The 15,509-nt window shown below is 47.1% G+C and overlaps 1 protein-coding gene and 1 pseudogene across 1 annotated transcript in view; both read left to right on the forward strand.

The window, feature by feature from the left end:
• The window catches only part of CAP2 (cyclase associated actin cytoskeleton regulatory protein 2), a 138,904-nt gene that overhangs the window by 75,713 nt on the left and 47,682 nt on the right, over positions 1-15,509 (forward strand). The window lies entirely within an intron of this gene.
• Positions 13,184-13,307, forward strand: LOC122897379 (annotated as a pseudogene).

Below are 15,509 nucleotides of genomic sequence, written 5' to 3' on the forward strand. Positions count from 1 at the left end.
GAAACCATTTTAATTGCTTCTATTTATTTCTACTATTAACTAAATAAACTTTGATTCCCTTTTAGGAATCAGAAGGAGACTTTTTGTTCCCCCTCCTACTTTGTAGCTATTATCTGAGATCCTTTTGAGGTTCTGCTAATACCTGATTGCTCCAAGAATGTATTTGCTAACTTACCAAATGTTTTCATTATTAGTGAAAGGAGTATTAATTAATCCTTGCTTAATACTCCAGTTCATTTGTTTCTCAAAGAGATCTTTAAATCTCTGTCTAGCCTTAATTATCCCCTGCAGTGACATAATGGGTATGAGTCTTTGTGACCCACTGTTTCTATTTTTAGGTGACCAATTGTTTCAAGTCCACGAAATCTTAAAATATTCTACTCTGCCCTCAAAGAGCAAGGTGACCCTGGTCAAGTATTTTTTCTCGGCTTTGTCATAGTTTCTCCACCCAGGTCTATTCTCTCCCAAAGTCTAAGGAGGGAAATCGAATTGCTTGTTATCCTTACAGCATTAAGTACTAATTTCCTTATTTGTGGTCACTCTGATACTTTGCCTTCGTCTTCATATATTTTTTAAGTGATAGGCAAGCCTGTGAAGGGGAATTTGGGCACAGCAGGTCACTCACGACTGAGCAGATCTGTCTGGATTCTCATCCTATCCATGCCAAAGGTCTGTTTCCAGTCAGGAAATTTTGTTATCTCTGTTCCTAATTTTGTGCTCATTCCATCCTCTCCTGACTCCACTGTGGGCCTGTTCTTCAAAGCTTGAAATTCTCTCTCCGATCTTCTAGGTGTGAGTCGGCTAGGGCAGCCGTAACAAATACCACAGACCGAGTGGGTTAAAGAGCAGAAATTTATTGTCTCACAGTCCTGGAGGCTAGAAGTCCAGAATCAAGATGTCGGCAGAGCCACACTAGGGAAGGGTCTTCTCCAGACCTCTGTCCTGGCTTGCAGTGATTCGCCGGCGACCTGGTCGTCCTTTGCTAGTCGACACATCCCCTCGATGTCTTCGTGTTCACATGGCATTCTCCCAGAATGTGTGTCTCCCAGTATCCAAATTTCCCCTTCTCATGAGGACCCCAGTCAGAACGGATTAGGAGCCCACCCTGCTCCAATGTGACCTCATCTTAACCAGTTACATCAGCAACACCGCTGCTTCCAGATACGGTCATGTGCGGTGGTACTCATGGTTAGGACTTCAACATCTGAATGTAGGGGAGACGGTTCAGTGGTTAACACCAGGTTGGTAGGTGCGGCTCCCTTGTTGCCATCTGTGTAATGCAGCCGTAGCGTGGGCCCATTATTCCGGCATGTAAGGTAATAACACTCATCACCGGGGCTGTACCAGTGCTCCTCTTTGGGTTTTTATTCATTTATAATATTTCCAAGTTTTTTTTTTTTTAAAGATTTTATTTATTTATTTGACAGAGAGAGATCACAAGTAGGCAGAGAGGCAGGTAGAGAGAGAGAGAGAGGAGGAAGCAGGCTCCCTGCTGAGCAGAGAGCCCGATGCGGGCCTCGATCCCAGGACCCTGAGATCATGACCTGAGCCGAAGGCAGCGGCTTAACCCACTGAGCCACCCAGGCGCCCTATAATATTTCCAAGTTTTGCCGAGCTTCGTATCGCTCCTGATTCCTTTGTAGTGATAACTGTATCTTCTGCCTCTCGGTAGCTGTTGTCATTGGCTCACTCAGACTTCTTTAGGTGAATGGCCCCAGGTCCCCCTTTAAATTGTTATGTAGGACTCAGGCTGCTAATCGGTGAATTCTATCTGTTTGACTTACCTATTATTTATGAAGCCCGTTATATTGCAGTGTCTTGTTTCTCTATTTTAAATCTTTTTATTGGGGTGGGGGGATGCTACCATCCCCAAAATTCCTTGTTGAGAGTGCAGGGTACTTAGTAAGCAGCTCTTTCATTTTTTTTTTCCCCCTCCATGGTTTCTTTTCTAATTTTCTTTTTTTTTTTTTAAAGATTTTATTTATTTTTTTATTTACTTGACAGCCAGAGATCACAAGGAGGCAGAGAGGCAGGCAGAAAGAGAGAAAGGAGGAAGCAGGCTCCCTGCTGAGCAGAGAACCCGATGCGGGACTCGATCCCAGGACCCTGAGATCATGACCTGAGCCGAAGGCAGAGGCTTTAACCCACTGAGCCACCCAGGCGCCCCTCTTTTCTAATTTTTCTGGACGGTTCTGTAAGAATCTTTGTGACTCCTCTAAGATGTCATGTGTACACACTTGGAAATGTGCAGAAAGAGCCTGCTGCTGTGCGGGGGGCCACACCCTGCGGAGACACAGCCCACAGCAGACCAGCTCCGTGGAGTGCAGATAAGCAGAGATAAAAGATCCAGTTTGACTGGGATTCATCATTACAATGGATATGGTTAGGCTTGGGCCTCTGTGTGGAAGAACCAAATACTACTCCGTAATGGGAGGGCATGGAAAGATGGAAATTCAAGCCTGCGTGGAACGCTGGGGCCCTCTGATATAGCCTTTGTCACATCCCCAGCTCTTGCCCCTGGAGCTCGAAGCCCTCAGGAAGGCCACCCCTCCAAGCAGGTTAGAGGTCTTTCCCATACATTTCATGTTTCAGGAACCACCAGCTCATTGGTCAGTAAGAGAAGTGGGCCACGCTCAGGCTCATTAACTATGGACAAGGGGACCCTGGAAAGAACCAGTGGCACTTGCCCTAGACTGTCACCCTCTGGGTTCTCTCCTGTGTCTCCCCTCTGTGCCATCCGGACACATACAAGTCACTCTTATTTGGAGTTGTGGGAAGAGAAGTCTCGTGAGTCCAGTAGGAGGAACTGACCGTTTCCATGTTTATGTCCCTGGGGACATATATCGTCTGCTAGTCCGAGACAAGAACCATTTTTGCAAACCCAGATCCAAGAGGATGATGCATTTGTTTTCTTCCCAGAACTCTGCCCTGACAGTGAAGATGTTGGTGGGCAGGGAACGGTAGAAGAGAATCCTTTCTGTACCACGTCCAAGAGTCGGCTCCCATGCATTCGACCCCTCCCTCTCAGGCAAGCCCTGGTAATGAGCTCCCTCTGTCTGAATTGTTGGAACCCTCTGCCTGGCTCAAATGACCACGGGCTGCCTCTTTGTCAGACACACACTGTGCATCTGGCGGCCTCGCCGGGGGTAATGTGATCCGGCTCACAATTTTAATTTTAACCAAAAATACATCTGTCAGGCTCATTTCAGCTGACAGGATAAATATCATATTTCTTTACTAGTTTGTAAACACCTTGCTTTTTATCTGAATCTAACATGTTCCCAGGTGCTTTACCAATGGGAAAACTGAACAGAATACATATGGGGCTGAGGGTGTGTGTTTTAAGTATCTGTCACGTGTGGGGGTAGCGTTATGGGCAACTAGGTCCCGCGCATGCAACACACAGGTGCCTGACCAGGAGGTCTGACCGTAACAATACCAGAGAATTGTCTTTTGAGTCAGAAAACTCAGTAGGCAAGTGGTTCTGAGACGACCCCAGCTGCCTGTAGACGCCTGGGGTTTTCCCTAGTACAGGGGAAGGAAGAATATGTCATTGTCTCGGGATCCACGTCCCCATTGTTTCTCTGGACACAGACTGTTCTTTTTTTGTTTGTTTCTTTGCTTGGACATTTTTTTTTAATAGGCTCCATGTCTAGCGTGGAGCCCAGTGTGGGGCTTGAACTCATGACCCCGAGATTCAGACCTGAGCTGAGATGATGAGTCAGACTGTTAGTTTGTTTTTTTTTAAGGTTTTATTTATTTTAGAGAGAGAGAAAGAGCATGAGCATGAGCAGAGGAGAGAAGACAGAGGGAGAAACAGACTCCCTGCTGAGCTGGGAACCCGATGCGGGACTCGATCCCAGGACGCTGGGATCATGACCTGAGCTGAAGGCAGACGCCTAACAGACTGAGCCACCCAGGTCCCCTCATGAGTAGGACTGTTAACCAGCTAAGCCACCCCGGTGCCCCAGGACACACAAGGTTCTTAACCAAAACCAGCTTTCTTTCACTGCCTTTGAAAATCATTCTTTCTGATTTTCTAGTGTGAAGATTCTTCTAAATGAATCCAAAATGCAAGACCAAATGCTATTGTCCCATATCTCTGCTCACCGTGAGAGTGCAGATACAGCAGGGACAGTACCCGTTTTGTGGAGGAGTTCAGCAGGGAAAGAGTTGGAGAGAAGTAGAACAGCAAATAGAAATAGTAAAATACACAGATTTCCCAGTCCTGAGGAACTCCCCTTCCCCAGTCCTAATATAAACAGCATAAATACTGATGGCGTGCTATGTGGCTGTGGAGAAAGAACCTTTCAATTCAAGGATCTCAGAATGCTTTTATCACCTCTTAGTTTGTATAATGTCCCGCCGGAGCACATGCACAGTCATGTTACACACCATCCACAGATGGAGACACCAGAGCCCAAAGATGTCCTATCACAGAACTTGCCAGAGACCTGCAGTGATCGATGAGGCTTTTACCAGCCTAGGGCACAGGTTTCTGGTCACCAGTGCCACCAGCTTCCCCCAGCCAGGCTTAATAGCCAGGGACACTCTGGCCCAAGACAGCAAGGGAGCTAGTCCTGAGAACTGGGCCCAGGGCTAGCCCCGGGTACAGCGGGAACAGTGAGTGTGGGTCTCACTCTCTCAGCAACCATCATCGTTACCCTTTTCCCGCCAGGCAAGCTCCCACCTCCCGTCTGCTTGTCCTCTCTTCTTGTCAACCCTTTTATTGCTCTTGGTTGATTTCCAGGAACCCTGAAAAAGGGCTAATTGATCACTAAAAGGGTTAATGATTACATTTTAAAAATCTTTTATTTATTTGCAAGAATCTCAAGCCAACGCCTTGCTGAACAGTAGAGCTCGACTCGGGGCTTGATCTCAGGACCCTGAGATCTTGACCTGAGCCGAAATCAAGAGTCAGATGCTTCCCCGACTGACCCACCCGGATGCCCCAAGGGGCTAATAATTATTAACAAAGTCATACTTTTCCAAAAAGCATATGTATTTTGAAAGAACAGTAGGAGACAGCCATGTCTCCCCAGTCTTGCCTCCTATTCCCTGTTCCAAATGCTCTTTCTCTTCAATGTCAGGAACCGGAGACTTCTAGAACCTTCAATTGAAGTAGCCCACAAACCCCACTTCCATGACAGGCTCTTCTGCTGTAGTGCAGGGCTTCTGGCAATAAAGAAGGAGAAAGGAAGAAGGGATGGGGGAGGGTGAGCTCTGCATCTTGCCACCATCCACAGTGCCACACTGCCCACAGAGTGAGGGAGTATAAATGGGGCGTGCCAGTTCTGAGAACATAAAATTCCTCATCTTACAGCAGTGTGCCATGTTTATGGCCAAACATGTTCTAAGAAGGAAAAAAAAAACAAAAAAACAAAAACAAACAAACAAAAAAAAACCCCTACAAAACAATAAGAAGTAAAACTCTAGGAATGTGTGAGTGTTTGTAATTTAAATTTCTTCAGGTGAGAAATCTAAGTAAATAACATAATATTTGAGCATGGCCAAGGATATCATAAAAACACTATAGACTGCTTATAAAAGATCCCTAATTGAGGGGGTACCTGGGGGCCTCAGGCAGTTGAACATCTGCCTTCAGCTCAGGTCACGACCCCAGGGTCCTGGGATCGAGCCCTGAGTCAGGGTCCCTGTTCAGCGGGGAGTCTGTTTCTCCCTTTCCTTCTGCCCCTCCCCCTCCGCTTGTGCTCTTGCTCTCTCTCGCTCTCTCTCTCTAATAAATAAATAAAATCTTAAAAAAGAAAAAAAAAAAAGATCCCAAATTCCATCACATGGGAAGATGAAAGGCTCGGGAATCTAAAAATATTTTCCCTTATCAACTTGACCATAACCCAGAGGCTAGCTGAAGTCACTCTGCGCCTTTGGTCAGGCAAGATGGGCTCGAATTCTCATTCCGGGTCGTGCAGAAAGCCCAGCGTGTCTGGAAGTCCTTGTGGGCCATATTGTCATGGTCACGCCTGGCTTGCAGGATGCGCTGCTGCGGACAGAGGGTGCCGTGTCTTTGGTGCTCATGGGATCCAGCAGTTTCCCTTGATTTGATCAGCTGGAGGCAGCTGCGGTTTTAAATAGCATCCCCAGGAGGGAGCCTCGGAAGCCTCCATTCTCCCTCTGGCCCTACTTCTCGTTTCATCTCATCCGTCAGCTCAGTGATTGAGCGCCTACTGTGTGCCGGCTGCTTCCGACATGGCAGAAAAGAGACAGAATCCATCCTGTCTGACATTCGTCTCAGATGTGTCCCCTTCTCCTGGTGGCCCCAGCTCCTGCCTTCCTCCCTCCCTTATCAATACCTTATAAGCGCCCCCTACTGGCCGTGCTGCGTCTGCCTTGGCTCTGCCCTCACCACCCCCAGTCTTGCTCTGAACCTCTCCTCCCTGTCAGGTCGGTTATTCCAAGCTTCCTGTTGGGGCCCTGCTCTGCCTAAAATCCTCCCAAGGATCCTCACAAAATCCGCGTTTCTCAGCACCCCATGGAGCAGATCCCTCCTTGTGTAGCTGGACAGCCTCATCACCCCAACTCCCCCACCCGATTCATGTTCCATGCCACCCTGGAAGATTTGCTGTTCTCTACACACTGTGACTTTGAATGCCTCTGTTTTTGGTTTTGGGGAGGGGTTGTTTTGTTTTAGAATGCCTTCACCCCTCACCCCTCCCATTTCTTCTCATTCTCTCTTTTTTTTTTTAAGATTTATTTATTTATTTATTTGACAGAGAGAGATCACAAGTAGGCAGAGAGGCAGGCAGAGAGAGAGAGGAGGAAGCAGGCTCCATGCTGAGCAGAAAGCCCCATACGGGGCTTGATCCCAGGACCCTGAGATCCCAGGACCCTGAGATCCCAGGACCTGAGCCGAAGGCAGAGGCTTTAACCCACTGAGCCACCCAGGTGCCCCTCTTCTCATTCTTAAAGAATAAGCAAACATGGCCCTTCTGGATTGTCCCACCTGCCCCCCACCTGCCTCAGACCCACTCCTCCCCAACCCCACCATGGACCACATCTCACTGCGTGTAACTGTGCATTCAAGGCACCGTCTCACCGCTGTTAACAGTACGGTGGTGGGAATGTGGTCATTGAGGCAATTACTGGTAACTGTTCAGTGAATTTCATTCCCTTTTTTAAAAATCATTCTTGATACGGGCCAACATTAACTTCAGAGATAAAATACGAAGTGTGCCTCGGTCTCAGTCTTGTCTGCTGAAACATGGGATAATAGTACTTCGCTTCAAAGTCATTACGAGGGCGCCTGGGTGGCTCAGTGGGTTAAGCCGCTGCCTTCGGCTCAGGTCATGATCTCAGGGTCCTGGGATCGAGGCCCGCATCGGGCTCTCTGCTCAGCAGGAAGCCTTCCTCCCTCTCTCTCTCTCTGCCTGCCTCTTTGCCTACTTGTGATTTCTCTCTGTCAAATAAATAAATAAAATCTTTAAAAAAAAAAAACAAACAGTCATTACGAGAATGAGCCTCTATCAAGGCAGAAGCCATAGTACGGGTCGCTAGGTGGCATCTCACTAAAGAGTAGCTCTTGTTGGTCATTGGAGTTTGCACTCCGAGTTAGTGCAGTTGGTCTCAAATTATACCTTCCAGAAGTGTCAGGAGGAAGGCCTTAATGACTGCAGCACCTGTGGCTTCACATCTGCTCTCTGAGGCGACTGGCTTAAGAAGGGGCGGAGTCAGGACTAAAATCCAAGACTGACTCTGGTGCCAGCGGCATGTGGGAACTCCACTGTCCGATGGATCCGAAGCAAACGGGGCCTTCAGCCCCTGGAGGCGGACCTCCATCCTCTGCCCGTGGCCCGCTCTTGCAAACACAGGAAAACACAGACGCCAGAAAGCTTAGAAATGACATTAATTCTAAAATTTATAAAACCGAAGGCCATGAGAGAAATCATCTCAAAGAGAATCAGCAAGACAGTAACGACCCGTCAGCGCTGACAGCAGGGAGTTCTCAGAGTCTGGCGTGGCATCAACCGCTGAGAGGTGGTATGGTCACGCCTGGCATTGAGCTTGGGTGGTTTCTCCCAACGACTGTTCCTCCGTGCTCCCGAGATTGTCAGGGTGCCCCATCTGTGCTCCAGCGTGTGGAGTCGGTACCAGGCGCACAAGAGTCAGTTGCATGGGAGGCTCCAGAAGAGAAGACCCCATCCAGGGGGCCTGTTCTTGTGGGCAGTTTAACGGAGCCACACCATCCTGTGGGGCCATCAGTGACCTACCGTTTCTTCGGTGTCTGAAGTCCGTAAAAATGTTCAGATGACTGTGAAAATGGCAGCAGCTCCCGTGTTTCGGCTTCTTTGGTCTGTCCGATGTTCTACACACACTGTCTTATATGGGCGTCATCAGAGCTTCATGGATGAGTCTTTCTTACTCCTTTCCTAGAAGAATTCTGGGGCTCACAGAGGGGAGTTAACCCCAACTGGTGTGAAAGATGCGGTTTAAACCCAGATGTGTTCAGCTCCAAAGTCAGTGCTTTTTTTGTTATGCCTAATGACAAGCTTTGAGCGCCATATATATCTGTGTTCAGATCCCACTTCTAGCCAGGTGACTGTGAGCGAGTCGCTAAGTATTTATTGACCTTATTCCCTCGTTCATAAAACAGGAATAATCATGGCAGCTTTTCCAAGTTTTTGTGGTGTTTTTTAAATGAGAGGTGGAATGCAGAGTACAGTGCCTAATCGATAGGAGGCAATCAATAAGTCGTGGTCTTTGTCCCCCTGAAACTGGTTTCCAGATGATGCTCACCACCAAGGTCTTAGGCAGACTTTCGTGGGCTTCCTAACATGGCCTCCTGATGAGGAGGAACAAGTCCCATTGGCTGTCTAGCTCAGCTGCTCTTGGCTTCAGCCTGTCCCTATCTTTATTCTAGAAGGAGCATTGAATGTGCAGGAAGGAAAAAAATATCCCAAAGAAAGAACCTTTCATTTGCAGAAATTGCGTTTTGTAGTTTGCAGTGGGAACGTGTGATGTTGGAAAGAGAAATCTCCTAAAACCAACCAAGGGAAATGTTTGCATGTTTTCCCTCTCTGTAAGTGTACCAACATCTTATGATGTTGCCCAGTGGTAAGGATACATGTATTCACATTTTAATTTTGCATGTTGGGGGTCGCCAAAAAAAAAAAAAAAAAAAAAAACCCTGAGTATATTTAACATGATAAAGTAATGCTACGGACTGAAGTCAGAAGGGCCCAGAGCTGACCAAATGTACTTCAATAATGAAAATGATGACGATTGGTAACACACTAGTGTTAACACAAGGTGGTCAAGCAAGTGGGACTATAACTCGCATATTCTATTCTGTAATACTCGTCAGTAGCAAGCGTGCTGTCCTCTACTGCGTGCCAAGGTCAAGGGTGTCTGGCATTGAAAGTGAACGGTAGCTTATGAGTGTAGCTTACGAGCAGCTGAAGTCAGGTTAGCCAGTCGGGTGGAGTGTGGGGGTGGTAGTGGCAACTTTGATCCCTTCCAGTTCCTGTTTTCTCCTCACTGATGTTTCATATTCCACGCTGATCGGCTGCTACCTTGTGAGCAACTGACTAGAACAAGCAGAATTAACCCGATTCTCGGTCATATATTTCAATCAGCCAAATATTCTCACCCAAGCCTTTTTACGTTAATAAAACTCCCCAGCACCAACCCCATTCCTTTTTACTGCTTTATTCCTTTTTTTCATAGTATGATGTGTTGATTACGTGTATTTTTATGATCAGTTTACCACTTTTTTTTAAGATTTTATTTATTTATTTGAGAGAGAGAGAATGAGCATGAGAGGGGAGAGGTCAGAGGGAGAAGCAGACTCCCCGCTGAGCAGGGAGCCTGACGTGGGACTCGATCCCTGGACTCCAGGATCATGACCCGAGCCGAAGGCAGTCACTTAACCAACCCAGGAGCCCAGTTTACTACTTACAAACCTAGAGGAAGTCTTTCTTGTCCACTAATGTATTCCGAATAGCTAGGATTATAACTGGCCCTTATCGGGGGCTTGAGATACATATATATATTTTTTAAGATTTTATTTATTTATTTGACAGAGATCACAAGTAGGCAGAGAGGCAAACAGAGGGGGGGGGGGAAGCAGGCTCCCTGCTGAGCAGAGAGCCCGATGTGGGGCTCGATCCCAGGACCCTGAGATCATGACCCGAGCTGAAGGCAGCGGCTTAACCCACTGAGCCACCCAGGCGCCCCTACTTGAGATATATTTTAATGGATAATAAGGACAAAAAAGCTTGATAAGGTCAAGATGGATGCTATGCAAGAAAAAGAGGAAGAAGACATGAAAGAAAATATCTGATAATTTTGTTCACTTATGAATTAAAAAAACATATCAAAATAGGATAAACTATTGCCACCTTAGGTAGATATGTTTATTTCTACTATCCAGATCACATCTCACGTCTCAGAAGGTTCGTTTTTACTTATTACTTCAGCATTAATTTGTCTGTTCATTCATAATGTGACGAGCGCTGTGGCATCAAAGTGTGAGGGGCGCCTGGCTGGCTCAGTCGGTCGAGGGTGCACCTGTTGATCTCAGGGTTGTGAGATCAAGCCCCATGTTGGGTGTTGAGACTACTTAAAAATAAAATCTTAAAAAAAAAAAAGCAAGCTAGATCATCAGCACACACTCCTACAACATGATTGGGTCTGCCCCCAAATCAGCCATATTTAACAGTAGGTCTCCATCCATGACTCTGATTAGTTAAAATACAGTACAGGGGTGCCTGGGTGGCTCAGTGGGTTAAAGCCTCTGCCTTTGGCTCAGGTCATGATCCCAGGGTCCTGGGATCGAGCCCCAGATCGGGCTTTCTGCTCAGCAGGGAGCCTGCTTCCTCCTCTCTCTCTGCCTGACTCTCTGCCTGCTTGTGATCTCTGTCAAGTAAATAAATAAAAAAACAAAAAAATAAAAAAAATAAAATTTTAAATAAATAAATAAAATACGGTATAGATGCAGCTAAGCCCAAAGGTTTAATCTCTCTGTGGGCCAACTAGTTTCAGGATGTAATGAGTAATTGACCTTGGAAATTAATAATCTTTCCACCAACCACAGAGTGTACCCATTATCCAGGCTAATTGTGTCACAAACATTTGCTGCTGGTCAGAGTGGATGACTCAGACAAGCCATCTCCACGAGAGAAATGGCACAGAGCTCACCTCCTGCTGATTGTGAACCAAGGGCACCATCCTTATTTCTGAGCAGCAACACCGTTATACCCTGTGTTGCCCTGACCTGAGATGGAAGGACATGCTTCCAACCAAAGGCAAGTTGAAGAATGGAAAGCAAAAGGGGATCGAGCTTGGGAGTGAGGAGAAGAGTTAAGGACATCAAGAGCCACTTTGCAAACCATATCAGTGAATTGTGGCCCCTGGGAAAGCATGGTTAAGGGTAGACTCAACAGTGTGTCAGATTTGAACTTCGGGTCTCCCTCCCAACATCTTTTCCTTCTCAGTGTCTGCTTCTCAAGTGACCACGTCATCCTAGTTGCTCAGGTCAAAAACCAAGGAGTTATTCTTGACTCCTTCTGTGCTCGGGCAGCCCACATCCCTCCCGGAATCTAGTTCTCACAGTCTCCCCTACAGTCACCCTGGCCCCAGCTGCTTCCATCCCTCATCCACACTGCTGCAAACAGGATCTCCCTGCTCCCGCCCTCCCCAACCCTCCGGCCTTCTATTCTCAGCACAGCGGCCAGAGTGATCCTTAGAAAAGAAAAATCACATCATGTCATCCCCCCAATCAAAAAACTCTGTGGTGATTTCCACTTCATTCGAGATAGAAGCCAGAGTCCTTTCAACAGCCTGTGTGAATTGCTCCCCTGCGCCCCACTATTTCCTCTTTGACCTCTTGCCCCACGCCTTCCTCCCACTCCTTCCAGCCCCACGGGTCCGCTGGCTGTTCCTTGAACACCACAGACACATCCCAGCCTTGGGACCCCCGCAGCGGTGGTTTCCTCCGGCGACGGTTGTATCTGCTTCCCCCAGACAGCCCCATGGCTGATGACTCCTACAAGGATTTATTCAAATGTCACCTTCCTCATGAGACCAACTCTGGTCGCCCTATTTTATTTTCTTTTAAAATTTTTTAAAGATTTTATTTATTTGAGAGAGAGAGAGAGCAAGCACAAGGTCGGGAGGGGGGGGGCAGCAGGCAGAGGAAGAAGCAGACTCCCTGGTGAACTAGTAGCCGGCCTTGGGGCTCCAATCCCAGGACCCTGAGATCCTAACCTGAGCCGAGGGCAGCCACTTGACTCCTGAATCACCCAGGCACCCCGGTCGTCCTGTTTTAGACTGAAACTCATCTTCACGTGTATTTCTGATCCCCCTGACTTGACTCCAGCTTTTCCCCCAGTGGCTTTTAATACCTAACATCCTATATAATTTAGTCATTTATTACTCTTTGTTCTTACTGATACTTTCTCCAATCATCCTTAATCAGAAATCTGCTTCCCACAGAGTGTATTTGCCCCCTGCAGGGCTTACTGTTGTCCGTGTCCTCTCGTTATGGTTAATTGTATATGTCAGCTTCACTAGGCCATAGGGTGCTCAGATATTCGGTCAAACATTATTCTAGCTGTTTCTGTGAGGGTGTTTCTGGATGAGATTAACATGTAAATCAGTAGGTTGAATAAAGCACCCTAGTGTGGGTGGGCCCCATCCACGAGTTGAAGGCTTAAATGGAACAAAAATCGTGACCCTCTCTTGAGTAAGGAAGAATTCCCGCTGTCTGCCTTCCTTCAAACTGGGACATCAGCTTTTCTCTGCCGTTGGACTCAAACTTAACATGAGCTCTTCTTTGTCTCAAGCCTGCTGGCCTTCTGACTGGAACACTGCCATGAGCCCTTCTGGGCCTCTGGCCTGCCAACCCATCCTGCAGATCCTGGGACGTGTCAGCCTCCAACATTCTGTGAGCCAGTTCCTTCCCCACCCCACTTGAACAAAAGAGGGCAGGGACAGAAAAGTCTCTGTATCGTTCGCTGCTGCATATGGTCCGTTGTATCTGTTGCGCCACCCCGACATGTCTGACCAGCCCTAGCACATACATTTGTTGAATAAATGAAGAAACAAACACGTAACAAGGGGACTCTCTCTAGAAGTATAATGAAGACAATCATCTCCGTATCTCCTAGTCAAGATCTATGGGCTTTATACCTTCCAACTGAGTCAAAGGTAAAAGAATGGTCTTCCTAGCTTTGCGCAGTGGCAGTATCATAGCCAATGAGGTTTATCCGAGGCGCGATTATTGCTAATTGAAAAGAATGGTTTTCCTGCATATGTTTCATAGAAAGCCATCCTGGCTGTATAGTTTTATGCTAGCTTCACACACTTTCACACACTTTCCCTTGGGGGTCATTGTGAAAAACCAGGCTCAGCAATCTCCAAGCACGGGTAAGACTGAACCCAGGAGATGTGTGGTATAAGGAAACCTTAAATCAGGAAAAGCTCGGGGACTTCTCTGGACCTGGAAGTAGCCAGAAACCTGTCCTGGATACCAAGAAGCTTCCCATGGCCGTGGGGCAGCACAGGGAGGAAAAGACAGCTTGAGACATGAAGCAAACGTCATTCACCATCATTTTGCTCTGCAGAAGGAAAAGAATGCTTTTGTTTGTAAATAGTCTGCCTTTGTGCACCATGGTTTCACGGGCCAGGGGAGAAAGACGATGAGGAGAAGGGAGAGGAATGAGACTGGTGGGAGCGATTAGAAGTGGGCATGGGGCTGGTCAAAAAAAGCCTGGCGGGGGGTACGGCAGTAGAAGACAGCAGCTCAGTGCAGAGGGGGCGCGCTGCATCAACAGCCCTCCCAGAGATTATTCTAGCTCCTGAAGACGGAGTGTGTGTGTGTGTGTGTGTGTGTGTGTGTGTGTGTGAGGGAGGGAGATGAGGAGAAGAGGCTTCTTCACCTCCGTTAAATGCCCTGGGAAGTGTTCCCATGGTAATGAGCAAGGCTGACTGGAGAGGAGGGGACCGTGGATACCCAGTGAGCAGCCCCGCAGACTTCTGGGAGTCCTGGAAGCCTCCCACCCAGACTTCCTGGAGCAGGATTTCCCACGCTCTGTCCCACAGAATATCAGATTCCCTAGAAGAGGGCATGGGGGAGAGCAAAGGTTCCGTGGGCAAAAAAAAAAAAAAAAAAAGCTTTAGGAACATCAGGTTAAACAAAGCTAAATAGATTCCTTCAGTACCTCTTTTAGTATCCTGAGATGAATGAATCATGAAGTGCCCAAAGGGGGATACCATATGTGGAATTCTCCCAATCTCCCTGGACCAAGAAGCACTGTTGGTGCAGAGCTGTTCCCCATACTGGGGCCAGTGGTCTGTTGGATTCCCAGCGGGAAGCATAATTCTTGATAAAAGCAGACAGTAGAATCTTACAGAGATTGTGCTAATCTTAAAGAAAAAGCTGGTTTCTAATTAAGAATGATTGGAACTGGGGCGCCTGGGTGGCTCAGTGGGTTAAAGCCTCTGCCTTCAGCTCGGGTCGTGATCCTGGGGTCCTGGGATCGAGCCCTGCATCGGGCTCTCTGCTCAGTAGGGAGCCTGCTTCCTCCCCTCTCTCTCTCTGCCTGCCTCTCTACCTACTTGTGATCTCTCTCTCTCTGTCAAATAAATAAAAAATTAAAAAAAAAAAAAAGAATGATTGGAACTAAGCATCAGTACCTTGATACAGTAATGGTTCACTTACCAGATGGGTTACCTTAAGACTTCCTGGGTAGTTGTTGAAAGACTTTGCATCTCTTGAGTTTGTAATGGAAACGATGGGTTTATGTCATCTCAGCAACATTCTGCATAAATCAATCTCAGGGAGATCTGGCCAGCCTTCTACCATGGGCTGCTTATCCAGGGGGAAGACAGTGACCCAGTAGATGCTGCTGACTGGGCTAGGATTTTTCACATAGAGCTTGGGTAGTTTAAACTAAGAGTTAGTGGCCCCGGGTGGCTCAGTCAGTTACGCATCAGGATATGATCCCAGGGTCCTGGGATTGAGCCCCACATCAGGCTCCCTGCTCAGTGCTCTCTCTCGTCAAATAAATAAATCTTAAAAAAAAAAAAAAGATACTTTAAAAACTGAGATTTATCATGGCAGAGTAGACCCAAGTGGTATGGTGTTGGCATATAGTCAGTGCTCAACAAATGTTGGTAGAGAAACTAATGGCAGTACAGTATCGTATGTTTATGTTTTTGTTTTTAGCAATTCAAAGAACGAATTTCTGGTCACCGTATATTTTAGATTTTATAAAGCTGGTGAATTCTAACAGTTTTGGTGATTTTCTCCAGGTTTTATACCCCGTAGAGATTGTTGGTGAAGTCCCTGTGCTTTTAAGTAGAGCACAAAATGAGATCTGCTGTTCAGCATTGATGTTCAGTATCCTGTACAGTAAAATTATAGGTGATTACAAAAGTTGTCACTGTCACAAGCCAGGTGATGCCTCCCCAGATAGGTTAAGAGCTGGTATCTTCTCAGCTGGGCCCATAAAATAAGCCGAAAACATGACAAAGTGCAAGATGAGATCGTT

This window comes from Neovison vison, chromosome 1 (assembly GCF_020171115.1).
Source record: "Neovison vison isolate M4711 chromosome 1, ASM_NN_V1, whole genome shotgun sequence".
NCBI lineage: Eukaryota > Metazoa > Chordata > Mammalia > Carnivora > Mustelidae > Neogale > Neogale vison.